Raw genomic sequence first — 18,337 nt, 5'->3', positions numbered from 1 at the left:
AATGGCGGGTGCCGTTTATGAACGACAACCCACCCCTGGAGTGCCACCGTCCTGCCATTTATAAACAGCATTCGGACGGCAAGTGGTTAACTGGTAATTGCGCGGTCATGCAACACTGTACCCCAACTAAATTTGTTTCAATTTTTCACACAAATAGAGTTTGCTTTTGGTTTTCTTTGCTCACCACTTTTTTATTTTTTATTCTACAAACAAAGAAGGACAAAAAAAAATTTTTACTTTCTGCTTTTAAATATATCTAATAAAAAAATAAAATTTCTTCATAAATTTAAGCCAAAATGTATTCTGCTGCATGTCTGCTAAAAAAAACCCCAAAACAATAAATGTATATTGATTGGTTTGCGTTTTTTTATTATACTAGTAATGGCAGTGATAAGCGGGGCTGTGATAGTGAGGTGGACAATATGACACTAAGTGACACTGTTGGCGAACTAACAGTCACTGACATCACCAGTGACTCTAATACAGTGATTAGTGCTAATAATATGCATTGAAACTGTACTAATGACACTGCGTAGGAAGGGGTTGACATCTGGGGCAATCAGAGGTTTAACTGTGTGCCTAGCAAGTGTTCATAAGTTTACTGTGTGGTGCTTATACTAAGAGACGTGACAGTTTTTATTCCCTGCTTTGCAGGGAGACAAAAAACAGCACATCCCTGCTGTCATCCGCTCCACTGATCAGCGGGTCCTGGTTATGAATCATTGGCTGGAACCCGCTGATCAGCATGCGTCGAAGCCAGTGACAGCGCAGCCGGGTCGGTGCGTGCACCCCCTACCCTGAAATAAATTATACATGATTCTGCCCAGCTGACCTGCACTGTAGCAGTAAAACTACAGTGCGCAGTCAGCAAGCGGCTATGCACCCCCCACTTTGGGCATAGTTTGTAAACAAGTCAGACACACTACCATATGCTACAATGCATTGGGGGCTCCTTAATGACCAGGGTTTACACTGCATTGTAGGATGAGGATGGGTAATGTCTGTGTGGATCCGAAATCCATATTTGCAGACTGTATGCACACAGGTCAGGGCTCCTAGAGAACACAGCTGGGGAAATGTTACATGCTGGTAGGTTAATTGGATCCTGTCTAAATTGTCCCTAGTATGTGTATGTATGAATGTGAGTTAGGGACCTTAGATTGTACGCCCCTTGAGGGTTAGGGACTGATGTGAATGTACAATATATATATATGTGTAAAGCACTGCGTAAATTGATGGCCTGAAATAAATAAATAAACAGCAATATTTACTGGCACTTTATGATCTATCATACAGTTACTCCAATTTGTTTTATCTTTTCTTATGTGACAGGTTCCCTTTAGTTGCACAGTCATCACTACAGTGCCTTTCTAGAAATCCTCCAAGCACCACTGTACACAACCACAGACCGTTATCAGTGGTCTCTTGGGAGCCGCCATAGAAAGAGCTCTGATCTCTACTACCACCCTCCTGCAGAGAAGGATTAGGCCTGATTAGCTGTTTCCTGCTCAAGTAATCCGGCTGTAAGTGTGTTATGAATGGTTTTTACATATCTACTTTCAAATAATTAACCTTATTGAAGCACACAGGCTGTGTAGGTGTGTGTGTTTAAACACTGATTCAGCTGCACTTGGAGCAGAAGCTAAAAGCACAAACATACTTGAGAAAATATAAAAGAACCACGGGGATACATGCCAAATCTCTGCTATGAATGAGATTTGGTATACCGTATGCCAGTTCTTTCTACTACTTTCTACTTTTTATCCATCTCCCTTTACTGTTACACAGAAGCTATCTTTTATGGGTCCATTCACACCAGCAGCATGTATGACAACAGTGCATCGCATTGTTTACTTTTTTTTTTTTGCCGCAGCACAGTGCAATGCGGTGAATTGCAGTCCAATGTGTTGCACTGAAAAGAAGTGCTACATGTGCTGTGCAGGGTTCCGAACAGGCCTTGCACAGGAAATATTCTGCCCTTTCTTGCATTGAGACTTTGCTAGGCAAATGTTCAAGATTAAAAAATACCCATGTTTTAGTCAGGTATTAATGAAATATTGCATACAAACAGATAAAGGAGTGACTTATGCCTTCTCTCTCTTATTGCCCTCTACAGTGTTTTCAATAAAGAGAACCAGCCATAGGTGAATCTTAAAATTCTATCTTAAATTATTATATTTCAGTTGGGTTACCAGTTAACCACTTCCATACCGGGCACTTTTACCCCCTTCCTGCCCAAGCCAATTATCAGGTTTCAGAGCTCTCACACTTTAAATGACAATTGACAATGACAATCTGTAGGAAAGTTATAGAGTTCACAAACTATGGGATATATCTGAATATTGATCAATCCTGAAGTACCGACAGCCAATCTAATTTCTTGAGGTCCAAGAATGTCAGAACAGTACAGATATCCCCCAAATGACTACTTATTGCAAAGTAGACAGTCCGACATATGTCATAACAGGCATGGTGAGTTTTTTGAAGTTGTAATTTTTTTGTCATAATTTTTCAGAAAATTAAGAAATTAAAAAAATAATTTTAACTATTTTTTTTTACATACTGTCACCAGTGCAGTACAGCGTCATCATATAACTGGCATGGCGGTGATCAGGGACACTGACTAGTGACAGTACGAAAAAAAAAAATTGATAATTTAAAAAAAAAATTATTTTCTTTTTTATTACATTTTTTTCTCTTTTTTTAAGATTTTTTTTTTCATATTTCACTATGACCAAAGTAGTATAATGTTACCATAGTAACATTGTACTACATTGGGGAAGTGATCAGGATTTTTTTTTTCTACACAATTTGCTTATAGCAAAGAATTTCTTTGCTATAAGCAAGCATTTACCTGAATGAAATTGATTCATTCAGGGTTTTTTTTTTGCTTAGCTGTGATTTGGCCACAGCTAATCACATGACACAGCTGGGCTGTGATTGGCCCAGCTTGTGCATGTGATCGCTGTGACCATTCACAGCTAGACACACTTGTATACAATGGATGGCATGAAAGGAAGCCATTTATTGTATACAACTGTCATGTGACCTGCTGTGATTGGTCAAAGCAGGTCACATGGTACTGGCAACGGGGCCGGTACACAGATCTGTCATCGGCCGTGTGCGAGGTACATGGCCGGTGACAGATCGCGTCGCAGCGCGGCCCTGCGGACATACGCAATGCGCGTTCCTGAAAGGATGCCATATGGTGTCCACCGGGAGGGATGAGCTGTTCACCCGGCGACCATCTGGCTATAGGCTGGGTGGCAACTGGTTAAAGATGTATATTTTACAATGTATACTTGCTCTTAGCCTGATATTTTAGCTTCAACTGTATTTCCACTTTTGCAGCCAAATTGGAAGAACGCCTACTTTATATTTGCTACATTTTTAACTCATGTACATAACTTAAAGAAGGGATAGGCAAAAAAAATCACCTGTTAGTACACTCCCCTACACATAACTCCAAGCCAGGGGCAGACTGACCATTTGGAAACTCAGGCACTGCCCGAGGGCCTGGGGTCAGTAGGGGGCCCCATGAGATGCCCCTGGTACCTTTTTCATAGGCTTTTTTGAGTTTGGGCAAGGACACAGGGGCCCCATGATCCCCTATTGCCTGGGGGCCCCATGAGTTGTCAGTCCGCCCCTGCTCCAAGCACTTAATACATTTGTGAAATTCCTTACAGTTGAAGAGAAAAGTCTATCTAAATTTTCAGGAAGTCATCTCTGTAATTCAAAAGATAAAAGCATCTGCTCTACCAAGGAGGAGGTGAAACAGCAGGGATAACATTGAATCTTCTCCTCTCTCTCTGCAGTAAAAGGAACCTACAGTTACCATCACCAGAAGGAATTGTAGCGAATGTGGGTGGATACACCAGGCCTGTACAGGTTGAATGCATCTGATAGTCTCGCTCCACCCACCACTGCAAGTGTGGCTGAATTACACCACTGCTTCCTGGAGAAAGAACTACAGAAGGGATGTGCCAAGACCAGTGGCTGGGGGAACAGGAGGCGCAGCAGCCACCAGTCTTACAAACAGGGAACCAAAGAGAATGAACTGTTTTATTTGAAAATGAATAGGCTATTTCAGAGCAACTACCGAGTTAACCAGAAGATGGATGACATATTCAGTGAAGGTAGGAAATCAGCAACAAGAACAACAACAAGTTTTACAAACCAAAACAACCCAAAAGATGGGTACAGTGGTTATTGTTGGTGGTTGTTTAACCAATATTTAGCAGTAATAAAATATTGAATTTTTGATTATACTTTGAAATCAGTATTGTTTTTCTGTTACACAAGCCTCGAAAATATTTGACACCAACAGTAACCATTGTACCCATCTTTTGGGTTGCTTTTGGTTTTTTCAGTTGATTTTGGTTACAGTGACAATGCCTAATTTAGGCAGAGGAGTGCTGGTATATCTACATATTTACATATATAAATCTCAAATGTTTAGTTAAGTGAACATGTAAAGACGTTTTAGTCTAGAGTTCTGCTTTAAAAAATATTTAGGTCTTATACATACTGGCAAAAAAGCTACACAGCTCTGTTTCAACCTATGTTTGGAATTAACATAGAGTGGGCCAACCACAACGCGCCACTCTTCTAAACATGAAAAAATGGTGCAAGACTCCTCGTTAATTAGGAGCAATCAGTTCTCTGTCTGTGACAGATAAAGAACAAAACACAGTGAACATGAGATCTGGAGCTGAACACTCCGTTCTCTCTGCTTGCTCTCATCACAAGCTCAGCTTAGAATGGAAGGCAGGAAGAGGGTTATTTACCCTGCAGGCTCTGCTTCTTTAGTGCACTCACTGCACGAGCAGAGAGAGGGATGTGAGCAACCTGCTGACAGCTCACATTCCATATGACAAAGTCACACCTGTGACAGTTTTCTATATGGAAAAATGCCACAATCACTGTTAATTAGGTTCAGACCTGTGCTACTTTCTATTTCTCTATGAAATAGAAACTTGCACAGGTGGCACGGACAGACCTGAAACAGGTCTATCTGTTTAGTTAAATTTGAAGTCCGGCCTAGACTGCTCTGCTCTAGAATACAAATCTAAATGCCACAATGTCCATGGACACATACAAAGGAATTAACAAAACTGTAATGGTGTGTGCCAAATTAGTGGAAGTCCAGTCTAAACCTATCTAACCTTAAATCTGCTCCAACCACTCTTCTAACTCGCCTGTAGAAGAAAGATGTCTATGCTTAAGAATTCTCATGGCTCTCCAGTCACATAATACCCCAGCAGCTGGCTTCAGGGGAGAGGAGAGGGCAGTGATAACAGCTGCAATGCTTGGGTGGTGAAGTCACCGAAAGACTTACTATAGGGCATCCAATGTCTGCTGTCCATCCTCCCCCCTGAAGCCAACACTTGGAGCCAATCACCAATCATGTAACTGGACTGGAGCACCATGGTATTTGGTAATAGGTTAGTATAAGCATCTTTCCTCTACAGGGTAGTTAGAATGAGATATAGAATTGGGGTAGGAGCAGATTAAGATTAGGTATAGCCCGGACGTCCACTTTAATGTGGCACACACCATTATAATGATGTAGAGAGTTTAGTTAATTCCCCAGTATGTGTCCATGCACATTGTGGCTTTTAGATGTGTATTCTAGAGCAGGGCTCAGGGGCATAAAAAAAGCAGCAAATCGTTTTATCATTTATGTGCATTTTTCTGACAATACGCAATTATGTATTTTTTTTATGGAAGTTTCATATCCAGAACATGCGCTATACGCAAATGCTCAGTAAACATCAACGCATGGAATCATTAGCCTTTACATGATTATAGGGACGTACAACCATTTACTTCTATGGCCAGCTGTATGCCCCACCTGCGACCTTCTGGACAGGGGAAAATGCCAGACATTTTACACCAGGCATATCTTAGGCCTCCAAATTTCTCTGAGCATGAGGCCTTAATCTGAAATAAGGTTCATTTGTAAAAAGGACCATTACTAACTTAATGTGATCCACCTCTGTACAGAAAGTGAATTGTCATTTACAAAACTTGCAAAGTAAGAAAAGCCCCTGCGTTCATTTCAACTGCTTTTTCTATATACATTACCACTGTGTTTTTAAATGCTGTAGTTTTTATTATGATAATCTAAAATAGATGAAACCTGTGGTCATTGTGTGAATCAATGAATGTTAACAAAAGCAGTTAAGCAAAATTATGCCATTTGGGTATTAATAAAGCCAGCAGACAAAAGTAATTTGGGGGCAGCAGATAAGGGCTATAGTATAATGAAACAGAGTGCGCAATGCTACTGATTCTAAACCTGTCACCTTGCATTACCCCAGAAGAGCATTTAGGAACGTGTCATGTTGCATTTTAAGATGTCTGCCAGACATCTGTAAATAATTTATAGGGAGTGCAGCATTACAGTGCTTGCATAAAATAAACCTAGTCTATTCGATAACACCAAATTGTACCCATGACTGTAGAAGCATAACATTATGATGGCCACCCTGGCTTCCTTTATCTTATAGAAGCTCTCATTGCACCAAAATAAAAAAAAATCAACAACCAACAAAGTAATTTAAAATCGTACAAAAAATGTCATCCGATAATCTGATCGTCAGTATACAGCTTTCGAGAGCATGACAGGTTATGCGACAATATCCAAAGGGACAAACACAACATTTTTTCTTGAACGATATTCGTTTAATTAGTACAGTATTCAAAAATCAGAAGACCAAGACCACGCATGCTCAAAAACAAAAGAATATATTCCTTTACTATATACTATATAGGAGTACATACAGTTGTGTCCAAAATTATTCAACCCCCACTGAAATTGAGTGTTTTGGCCAGTTTGACATTGCTTTTGATCATTCAGTCATCTTGCTTACATTTACATTAAAGAGGCACTTGTAGGTCAGACAAATATAACATAACAGTTATAATGAAATAACCACAAATGTCTTTTCTGTGCTCACAGCATTATCAGTTTTATTCAACCCCCAAGTGACATTCAATCTTAGTACTTAGTACAGCATCCTTTTACAGTTATAACAGCTTTTAAACGTGAAGCATAGCTTGACACAAGTGTCTTGCAGCGATCTACGGGTATCTTCGCCCATTCTTCATGGGCAAAGGCCTCCAGTTCAGTCACATTCTTAGGCTTGCGCACTGCAACTGCTTTCTTTAAGTCCCACCAGAGGTTCTCAATCGGATTTAAGTCTGGTGACTGCGATGGCCACTCCAAAATGTTCCAGCCTTTCCTCTGCAACCATGCTCTAGTGGACTTGGAGGTATGCTTGGGATCATTGTCCTGTTGAAAGGTCCAACGTCTCCCAAGCCTCAGGTGTGTGACGGACTGCATCACGTTTCCATCCAATATCTCCTGGTACTGAAGAGAATTCATGGTACCTTGCACACGCTGAAGCTTCCCTGTACCTGCAGAAGCAAAACAGCCCCAAAGCATGATTGACCCTCCACCATGCTTCACAGTAGGCAAGGTGTTCTTTTCATCATAGGCCTTGTTCTTCCTCCTCCAAACATAGCGTTGATCCATGGGCCCAAACAGTTCTAATTTTGTTTCATCAGTCCACAGAACACTATCCCACAACTTTTGTGGTTTGTCCACATGGCTTTTGGCATACTGCAGTCGACTCTTCTTATTCTTTGGAGACAGCAAGGGGGTACGCCTGGGAGTTCTGGCACGGAGGCCTTCATTACGCAGTGTGCGTCTTATTGTCTGGGCTGAAACTTCTGTACCCACATCTGACAAATCTTTTCTCAGTTCCTCAGCAGTCACACGGGGACTTCTCTCCACTCTACGCTTCAGGTAGCGCACAGCAGTCGAAGTCAGCATCTTCTTTCTGCCACGACCAGGTAGCGTTTCAACAGTGCCCTTTGCCTTGAATTTGCGAATGATGCTTCCTAAGGTGTCTCTTGGTATGTTTAACATCTTTGCAATCTTCTTATAGCCATTGCCCTTCCTGTGAAGAGAAATCACCTCTTCTCTTGTCTTCCTGGACCATTCTCTTGCCTTCACCATGTTTGTAACCACACCAGTAAATGTCTAGAAGGAGCTGAGTATCACAGTCATTTTAAAGCTGCCTAATTGGTGCTTATTATGCTTGATTGCTGCTCGGTGACATCCACAGGTGTTTTCAATACCTGATGGAAAGCACCTGTATGAACCTCTGTTCTTCAGAGTGGTAGTCTTTAAGGGGTTGAATAATTGTGGCAATGAAGAAACCACATAAGAACCATTTACTACTGTATTACATAAACAATTGATGTCATTTTAGTTGCATTTGGGTAGTTACAACGTCCTTGTAGGATTTGATTCTGAATACAATTCCAAATGTACACTATAGTCCCTAAACCCCTTTACAGCATTGGGGGTTGAATAATTTTGGACACAACTGTATACTCCTCGGAACTTTTGACTTTTACTATGTAAGTGTTTTACTTGTTTGACTATACCCTTTAATAAAAAGTTACTACACTATCGGACACCTCTCTTTTGGGTTTATTCATGAGCCCCTAAGGTGATTCCTGTTACACGAGAGTGCACCGCATCACCCTGGAGATTGACGTCTGAAGGTGATCTGCAATACGTTTGAGTGGCACTTATCCCCTTGATGACTGGCAATGGTATGCCTGGAGATGACATAGAGCAGGGGTGGCGAACACGCGGCTCTCGAGCCGCGTGCGGCTCCCGGCCAAAATTAATGCGGCTCTTTGATCTTACCTGTTCCTCTATCCAGCGGCGCGCTGTCTTCCGGCTTCTGTAGTGTGGGCACTGGGCATGACAGCCGGGTGCCAAGTGCGCATGCGCAAGAAGCGGTGCTTTTTGTGAATGGTAAGGCGGTACCTGGGACACATGACAGATCCCAGAAGCCGCCGGACCAATCACAAAGCGCAAGTGCTTCTCGCTCATGCGCACTGGGCACCCGGCTGTCATGCCGAGCGCCATTACAGAAGCCGGGAAGACAGCGCGCGGCTGGATCGAGGAACAGATAGGATCAAACAAAAACTCTGCGGAAGTAAGAGCGGGTACCTGTCAAATTCACGTACCCGCTCCCCACTTCCCCAAAGGTCAGCAGTCATCTGTACTGTCCGCAGTCTCTGGTCATCCCTGTGCTGTCCGCAGTCTCTGGTCATCCCTGTGCTGTCCGCAGTCTCTGGTCATCCCTGTGCTGTCCGCAGTCTCTGGTCATCCCTGTGCTGTCCGCAGTCTCTGGTCATCCCTGTGCTGTCCGCAGTCTCTGGTCATCTCCTGTACTGTGTCCACAGTCTCTGGTCATCTCCTGTACTGTCCGCAGTCTCTGGTCATCTCCTGTACTATGTCTGCAGTCCATTAGTTTAGAATTTTTTTTATTCCTGTTTTCTGCCTCTAAAACCTAGGTGCGTCTTATGGTCAGGTGGGTCTTATGGAGCGAAAAATGTGGTGTGGCTCTCTGACTTTCACAGTTTAAAATTTTGGCTCTTTGTGTCTAACTTGTTCGCCACCCCTCACATAGAGGATCCTGGTGATTACAGCACTGATGACCATCACTTCGGCAGTGTTTCTGATCCAGTGACCAGGAGTAGGTCATTTTACTCCAATGCGCTATATTTTGCGCTATCTGGTTAGTGCATTCAACAGCTACACCCTCTACCACAGATGTCATGGATTTCCCATGTCACTCTGATGCTTCTATATATTTATTGACTTTGACACTATTGTCACTATATGCACCTTGATTTTGTTCACGATACTATATTATTATTGGTTTCATTTACCAATATATTTATTTTAGCTGCGTTTATTTAATATTTATTGTAATTTTACTGCTACATTTTATTTGTTTTACGTTTTTTACGGGAGCGCTGCATGTTTTATGTTTTTACCATATTACAATACAGTATACAATATATATTACATTACTTCAGAAGTTATATTCTGTCGTACAATAATTTTTGTAACCTTGGTAACCTCTTCATTTTTGATATGAGACTAGCATGCAAAAAAAACCCAAAAGAAAAACAGACGAACATTCGTCCAATATTCTCATTGTGTGTACGAGGCTTTAGTCAAGCTGACTCTTCTTATCACACCTTATATATACGTACTGTAAATGCACAAACATATACTTTGCTTGTTTTGTGCACACACTACAGATTTACAATAACTGCTTAGCAGTTAACCTCCCCCAACACTAAAATTTGACCCCTAAAGCAGAGGTGCTCAAACTTATGAAGAGCGAGAGCCACTTAAGTGATTTGGTAACTGGTTGCAGGTCACAATGAAATTAATTTGTTCAGAATTTCACATTTTTAATTTTGAATAGCATAATGAGCATTTTCTTCCTTTAGCCACTGATCTCTGTCGAGAGGGAGAGGAGGAGAAGACGGCTTTAAGCAGTTGCAGGAGGAAAATGAAAAGGTTTGGTTTCTGTATATGCAATCTCGGCTTCCCCTCCTGTCCAAGTGTAAGAGGTTGCTACATCACTGGTAGGGGTGTGTGATACGTCTCAACTATTAGGGATTACCACCCCCCCAAACTGCAAATGTAGACAAGCCTTTACTGTATTGAGCCCCCTACAAGCCTACTTTCGCAATGATGTGCTAAGGTTTACCCACTCCGCAGGCACAGCAAAGTGCACCTGCAGGTTTCCTTGGTTAGCTTCACCTATCTCGTGGGTGTGGTGCACTTTTTGAAAGTGCATTAAAACTCTCGCAGGACATAACAGAAGTCTATGGCTCAGTGCAGCTAACCCACAGGTACCCGCATATCAGTAGGAAAGCAGCCTAATAGTTGTTAACTCTTTTATAGGTGTTAATATGCCTATTGCAAAAGTGCAGTGTGTGTGTGTTTTTTAATACACTGACCATTTTTTCCTCTTCCAGCTTTTGCTGGAATAGTTCTCCAGGCTGCTAGAAAGGTCCCAGGCGAAGTACACTTGGTATCACTCCGCCTGGGATAGGAATAGCATCGGCTTAGGTGGCTCCTACTCTCTCCAAGGCTGCCTGCTTTCTTCGCTGCCAGCTCGGTGCATTTTGATGTTCTGTGATGGCAGGTGGGCAAACCCAGATCGAAATCAATAGGTTGCCAACACTGGGCATTCGCTTCCCTGATTTGAAGTCAAGGACTACATCAGAGGGCTGCAAGGGCCACATGTGGCCTTGAGCACCCCTGCCTGAAAGTTTAACAGTGCCTTTAGTGCAGCTATCCTTTGAAGACTACCTCAATAGCAAACAATCAAGTCTCTAGCTTAGCTGTACCCACACCTCTAAGATCTTAGTTGGACAGCCTACTGGGAGCCGCACAGCCGTCTTGCTGAAATTCTCTGTGCCATCTATTATTCACTACATGAGTAGATGGCCTTTCTGATTACTTTGTCTCCTAATAAACAGGACAAATAAGAAATAATAATAAGATAAATCTCCAGCCTGGCAGATGTTGGAACCCTTCACTGTTCACTGTTGGCTTAAACCTAACACTGACACTTTGCCAAGTGCTAAAACTATTAACAAATAATCCTGAGCCTACATCTACCAACACCAAATATGTATTAGAAATAACACTTTTTTATTATTATTATTATTATTATTATTACCAATCTCACTTTATTGGAAAGCAAACCAATAAAATAATTTGCAAGCAATAACATTTGGTTCTAATAAAATGTTCACATCTGTGGAAACATAACATAGGGCAGGTGGCAATTAAATATCCCTAACTGGTGTACAATAGCACTTATCTGTATATTTAAATATACTCATTTGGTTTTCACTGGAGATGCATAAAATAGAAAGGGCCTCTGTATCTCTTATAATGAGCATATACAGTAAGGTACTGCCGTAAACATTGTGAGAATTGCTATAACAGAGGAAAAAATCATGGCATTCCAAACTAAGAGTGGTAATAATGACTGGTGAACAGTTCAGTGTGATATTCAGGGGAGAGCTGGGGCTTCTAGGAATAATTAACAGAGTGAGGGGAAATAATGGAAGCTAACGTTATTGGAAGCAACTGTTATTTCTAATAGAGATTTTGCAACATGTCAAAATATAGCAAAAAATCAGAGTGCAGGCCAATTTTTTCCATTTCTCCACGTGAGTGGCATGGAGTGTAGGTATGGTTGTCATTTACCAGGAATATCACAAAACACACACCGGAGTCCACGGTATTGCTGAACGATGGGCAGGTGTCTCCATGCATGTTGTATTAGGGGAATCATTTTGATTGTCTATGGTCAGCCTAACAATCAGCTGACACATATCACCCTGACACATTTCTTTCAGTCCACGCTTTGTTTAGCTTGCCTTCTCTATTTAAATCATTACATTTAAAGCAGCCAACACAGACGGTCTCAACGAGGTCAGATAGATAAGCTCCTTACAATTAAGATTATTGTGGGGTAGTAGTCTTAAGCCTTGATTTCACAAACTAACTGTGCTCTGCACCTTGCAGAATTATTGACCGGAACATTAAGAGTCCAAACACTCAGATGATGTTCTGAGATAGCTCACATCTACTAGGTCTTCTTGGAAAAATACAAGAACTACATTTTACTATTCATTTGACAGGACTTTCTTTTAAATAAAGTCTTTATTTAATACATGTGGCTAGCAAGACAAGCATGTAGTAAGTAAAAGGAACGATTGTGCAAGCTTGCATGGGAAATAACCCAATATGAGGTGTAATCATCCAACAAATCTTATGAATCATACGCAACATAGGCTACCAGCGTTCCTACCACATATGATGTATAAACGTTATTTCTAATGCAATGTATAGACTAGAGGTTGTCCACATTGAAGAATAGTGTGGGAGAGTAATAAGAGTGCAAAAGTTAAAAAAGGAGATTAAAAGGAAGGCAACGATAGATGAGGTGAAGCAAGGAGGAATATGAGGCAGTAGTTGAGAAGAAAGAGAAACAAGGGAGTTGTTTCTAAAGGTTGGATCCTCCAGAACTCAACCTTGCTGGTTAGAATCCAGAACTCTGTCACTGCAAGTCTCACAGGGTCCTTGCCAATAGATTAACCTTGTTTCAATAAAACCCCAAAATACAATGGAACTTTTTTTCCACTTTTGTTTTCATGGCAGAGGTCAAAACTTCTGTCAGTTTAACATTATATCACTAATTACCAGAAATACTTATGTCAACATGGATATCGATTATAAAACTATTTTGGGCATTTTTCGCCACCTGCTACACTCTTCTTTGATAAATGTGAAAATATATTGACCCTATCCATTTTACAGACAGATGACTAATTAATAAAAACAATTTTTTTACCAAAACATTTTGTGAATTAATCCTATCACCCTAATTCTGGCCACACTTGTATTTTCACCACTTTAAGGCTAGGTGCACACCTATGCAGGTTGCGTTTGAGCCGTTTCTGCATTGCATTTTGTGCTGCGTTTTGTATGCGTTATGCGGTGGGTTCCATTTTTTTTATTTTTCTTGTTGCTAGGCAGATTTAAAATGCAAAATGCATAAAATATGCGGCAAAAATGCATTAAAAAAATGCATCAAAAATTAACTACATGGTTTTCTGCAGCATTTCCATTGAAGTCTATAGAACCAAAAACGCAACTTTTTGATTTTAAAAAAGTCCCTGACCCTTTCCAAAAAACGCACCAGGTGAAATCGCGGAGATGTGAACATGTCCCATAGGAAATCATGTTGAATGGTCTGAACTGCATTTCTGCAGAACGCTGCACAAAATGTTTAGGTGTGAACCTAGGGTAAGGCTGGCCATACATTATAAAATTTTCTTGTAACACTGTCCTTTAGATTTACCAAAGCCATATAATATGAGGTCAAACAAAAACACTTTCAATTTGTTTGTAAAATCTTTATTTTCACTTTTACAAAGAAATAAGTACCGACATTCCCAGCAAAAGAATTATAAGGCATCCAGTGTACCATAATGTAAAAGGCATGCAAAGCAAATCATAAAGTATACAACAACAGACTGATAATAAAATGCGTACACCTAAAATTACTGGATCTGTCTTGGGGAATGTAAGATACATGGACTGAGTAAGGGGGGGAGAGAGGGAAGTGGGAAGTGGCGAGAGCCCGAGAGCTTCGCCTTCTTCCGTGGAAAGCCAGCAACTAAATCAAAAACCAGTGTACGTTCTAACATTTATCTGGTCGGCTGGTAACACAGTAAAAAGCAGGAGGAGCAGCGCTTGAGTAAGCACATCCAATCACTGTTATAATTTTTTATACATGTCAGAGGAGATGAAATCCACCCATAGAGCCCAAGTGTTTTAGTACTTAGAATAGTTATCTGTATACTAATGCCTCCATTCCTCAGCTTCCATTATATCCTGTACCTTCAGTAGCCATTCCCAAACTGTCGGGGCCACCAGGGACTTCCAGTAGATTGGAATTACACATTTGCCAGCATTGAGGAGGTGAGGCAGTAGTGAACAAGCTGTATCATGAAATGGGATAGGGAGTGGGTGATCCGCTATCTGATGGTGGGTCACTTTGATCATTAAGATGTGAACTTCCACCCAGAAAGGTCAGAGAAAGGGGCATTTCCACGATAGATGCAGAAAGGTGTCCCTCTGTCCACAGCCTCTCCAACAGAGACCAGAAATTCTCAGATATATGCGTGTCAGTCTGTCTGGAACCCTGTACCTTCTTAATAAGTATTTATAGCAGGACTTTAGAATTGATGGAGGAGGTATGACCTAACATGGTAACTTTTTCTATAGTGCTCCTAGATAGGGTTCAACTTAATTCCGTCTCAAATTCTCTAATGTAGTAAGGAACAGTAGTGGTCATCCTGTCTAACAAGAGCTTATATAACAGAAAATAAGTGTGTTGAATCATTCCTATCAAGACACATTGCTTCAAAGCTGGAGAGGAAGGTCATGGTCCACCCTTTAGGGTCTTGAGTATGTTTAGGGTCTTGAGTATGTTTCCAGCTATCCCACGGGGTTGTTCCTCACTCCTGGCAGAGATTCTACCAGGGGTAACCTCCTAATGGGGAAAGTGGTGAGGGAAATCGAGATAAAGTGTGCTTTCGATTCAACCCATCCCAGGTCGTCAAGGTCGCTATAGAGAGAAGGAAAACCAAGTCTGATAGTCCTCTACAGGTACTTGGCAGCCAGGGAGCATGGACCAGACTATTCCCCGCCAGAACTTTTTCCAAGGGGACCCATCATTTTTCATAGCTATGGAGATTCCGAATTAGGTTTACATAATAGAGCAGTGGCATGGTAATAGATGGAGAGTTCAGGGAGGCCCAGGCCATCGTTTGTCTTAGTGCGCCGCATAAGATTGTAAGAAAGGAGCGGATGCTGTCCTTGCCACACAAATCTGGTAAACTCACACTATGCTTGTGGGAGATAAGCCTTTATGGGAACTATTTGGAAAAAACAGGATGTTAAGATGTTTTTCCTACCCAACCAAGTAACCTGGACTTTTTCCAAGGCTTTCAATTCATCCTGTACAGAGTGCAGTAGAGGGACAAAATTGGCCGTGAATAGGTTTCATGAGTCTGCAGGCAATTTGATTCCTAGGTACAGTGAGGAACAGAAGTATTTGAACACCCTGCGATTTTGCAAGTTCTCCCACTTAGAAATCATGGAGGGGTCTGAAATTCACATTGTAGGTGCATTCCCACTCTGAGAGACAGAATTTAAAAAAAAAATTCAGGAAATCACATTGTATGATTTTTAAAGAATTTATTTGTCTTGCACTGCTGAACATAAGTATTTGAACACCTAAGAAACAGCAAGAATTCTGCCTCTCAAAGACCTGTTACTGTGCCTTTAAAAAGTCCACCTCTACTTCACTCATTAATCTAACTTAGTAGCACCTGTCTCAGCTCTTTAAAGACACCTGTCCACCCCACAGTCAGTCAGACGCCAACTACTACCATGGGCAAGACCAAAGAGCTGTCAAAAGACACCAGAGACAAAATTGTGGACCTCCACAAGGCTGGAAAGGGCTACGGGGCAATTGCCAGGCAGTTTGGTGAAAATAGATCAACTGTTGGAGCAATTGTTAGAAAATGGAAGAGGCTAAAGATGACTGTCAGTCTCCCTCAGACTGGGGCTCCATGCAAGATCTCACCTCGTGGGGTATCACTGATAATAAGAAAGGTGAGGAATCAGCCCAGAACTACAAGGGAGGAGCTGGTCAATGACATGAAGAGAGCTGGGACCACAGTTTCAAAGGTCACTGTCGGTAGAACACTATGCCGTCATGGTTTCAAATCATGCATTGCACGGAAGGTTCCCCTGCTCAAGTCATCACATGTCCAGGCCCGTCTGAAGTTTGCCAATGACCATCTGGATGATCCAGGGGAGGCATGGGAGAAAGTCATGTGGTCAGATGAGACCAAAGTAGAACTTTTTTTTCTAAATTTCACTCGTCATGTTTAGAGGAAAAAGAAGGATGAGTTGCATCCCAAGAACACCATCCCTACTGTGAAGCATGGGGGTGGTAACATCATGCTTTGGGGGTGCTTTTCTGTGAAGGGGACAGGACAACTGCACTGTATTAAGGAGAGGATGAATGGGGCCATTTATTGTGAGATTTTGAGCAACAACCTTCTTCCCTCGGTCAGAGCATTGAAGATGGGTCGTGGCTGGGTCTTCCATCATGACAACGACCCGAAGCACACAGCCAGGATAACCAAGGAGTGGCTCCGCAAGAAGCATATCAAGGTTCTGGAGTGGCCTAGCCAGTCTCCAGACCTAAATCCAATAGAACATCTTTGGAGGGAGCTGAAACTCCGTGTTGCTCAGCGACAGCCCCGAAATCTGACAGATCTAGAGAGGTTCTGTGTGGAGAAGTGGGCCAACATCCCTGTTGCAGTGTGTGCAAACCTGGTCAAGAACTACAGGAAATGTTTGACCTCTGTAATTGCAAACAAAGGCTTCTGTATCAAATATTAACACTGATTTTCTCAGGTGTTCAAATACTTATGTTCAGCAGTGCAAGACAAATTAATTCTTTAAAAATCATACAATGTGATTTCCTGATTTTTTTTAGTTTAGCCTAAGTTTGTGTAAGAAAGCTTTCATGATTAGAACAAAAAGCAATAGGGACAGTCTAGTCCCATTAGAAATCCTAAACTGCAGTGATAGGGTGTAGTTGACCTTCACTTGAGCAGTAGGGTTCATGTACAATGCTGCAATCCAGGCTTTTATCTTGTCCCCTAGACTGAGTCTATGAAACACTTGTGGTTTGAATAACCAGTCAATCTGATCAAAAGCTTTTTCCGCATCGTATGAGAGGATAAGGCACGGGGTCTTTCTGACAGCAATTCAGTGAAGAAGACATTTGCCATCTGCGAATTATCCCTACCTGGAATAAATCCTACCTAGTCCGCATGTACTCTTTCTCTCTCAAGAACTCTTAAGATGACTGGCCAGGATCTTAGCAAGAACCTTTACGTCAAGATTCAAAAGTTGGATGAGGCGATAGTTTTGGCAGTGGGTTGAATCCTTCCCTTCCTTTGGCAATACGGTAATATGAGCACAAGGTGCTTCAGTGGGGATATGAACCTCTCTTGACAAAGAGTTAAAGTACGCAGTCATTGGGGGCAAGAGAAGACCAGCATACTTCAGGAAATACTGTTTAGTGAACCTGTCCGGTCCTGAGCTTTACCCAGAAGGCATAGCCTTAATCACTGAAAGTATTTCCATGCACGTGATATCCTTCTCTAAGTCCAAAAGCACCTCAGGTGCTAATTTCAGGTAGGCAATCTCCTCTACGTGTCAATCAATGCACTACGCATAGACCTGGTCTCTTTACCCTCTACAGCTTTCAGGTCGTGAAGAGATTGATAAAAATCTCAGAAGCAGTTGGAGATCTGGGAGGGATAATGTAATTTTGCCCCCAGTGTTTGAGCAAATGTGGAAAACTTGCCTATGAGCAGCTTTGCAATTAAGAGTCCTCTCCAGCATCCTACCACATTTGTTCCCCTGTTCATAAAACATATGTGCTACATGTCTAAATTGCAACAGGCCTGCAAATCTAAGAGTTGTTTCAGTTGTGTCTAGTTGAATACCCACCTGGGGGTCTCTTCCATGTTTATGACGATAAGAAAGATCCATAATTTGGAACAATAGGTTCATCAAGTCAAAATTCTGTTGTTTTTTTCCAGATGAAATGCCTGGGCAATAAAGGCATCCCTGACAACCGCTTTATGTGCTTCCCATACCATGCTCTCAGAAACATCCCCAGTGGCATTTTCTGCAAAGTATTGTTGGAGGGTTTTACGTATCTCCTCTGCCACTGCCATACCATCCAGTAAATTTTCACGTGCACAGTTGATGGGTCTTGTACCGCAAGTTGAAGATGAGCTCCACAGGGGCATGATCTGAGATCAT

General features: G+C 41.7%; 1 protein-coding gene and 1 long non-coding RNA gene across 7 annotated transcripts in view; one reads left to right on the top strand and one right to left on the bottom strand.

Moving 5' to 3' along the window:
* Window positions 1–18,337, bottom strand: part of LOC149453630 (3',5'-cyclic-AMP phosphodiesterase 4D) — a 1,049,085-nt gene that overhangs the window by 427,016 nt on the left and 603,732 nt on the right. The gene's annotated exons all lie outside the window — the stretch shown is intronic.
* Window positions 1–18,337, top strand: part of LOC149453631 (uncharacterized) — a 144,977-nt gene that overhangs the window by 91,469 nt on the left and 35,171 nt on the right. For 3 of the 4 annotated variants that reach the window (XR_016314417.1, XR_016314418.1, XR_016314416.1), the window contains 2 exons: window positions 1,333–1,523; window positions 3,816–4,136. This is a non-coding gene — a long non-coding RNA (uncharacterized LOC149453631). The remainder of the gene's footprint in view (window positions 1–1,332; window positions 1,524–3,815; window positions 4,137–18,337) is intronic. The other variant, XR_016314419.1, reaches the window with a different exon arrangement.

The sequence above is a fragment of the Staurois parvus genome, unplaced genomic scaffold (assembly GCF_062004578.1).
Source record: "Staurois parvus isolate SC_StPar_1 unplaced genomic scaffold, SC_StPar_1.0 ptg000445l, whole genome shotgun sequence".
Taxonomy (NCBI): domain Eukaryota; kingdom Metazoa; phylum Chordata; class Amphibia; order Anura; family Ranidae; genus Staurois; species Staurois parvus.
Note: the sequence above shows the minus strand (reverse complement) of the source record. Positions and strands in the feature narration are given on the sequence as shown.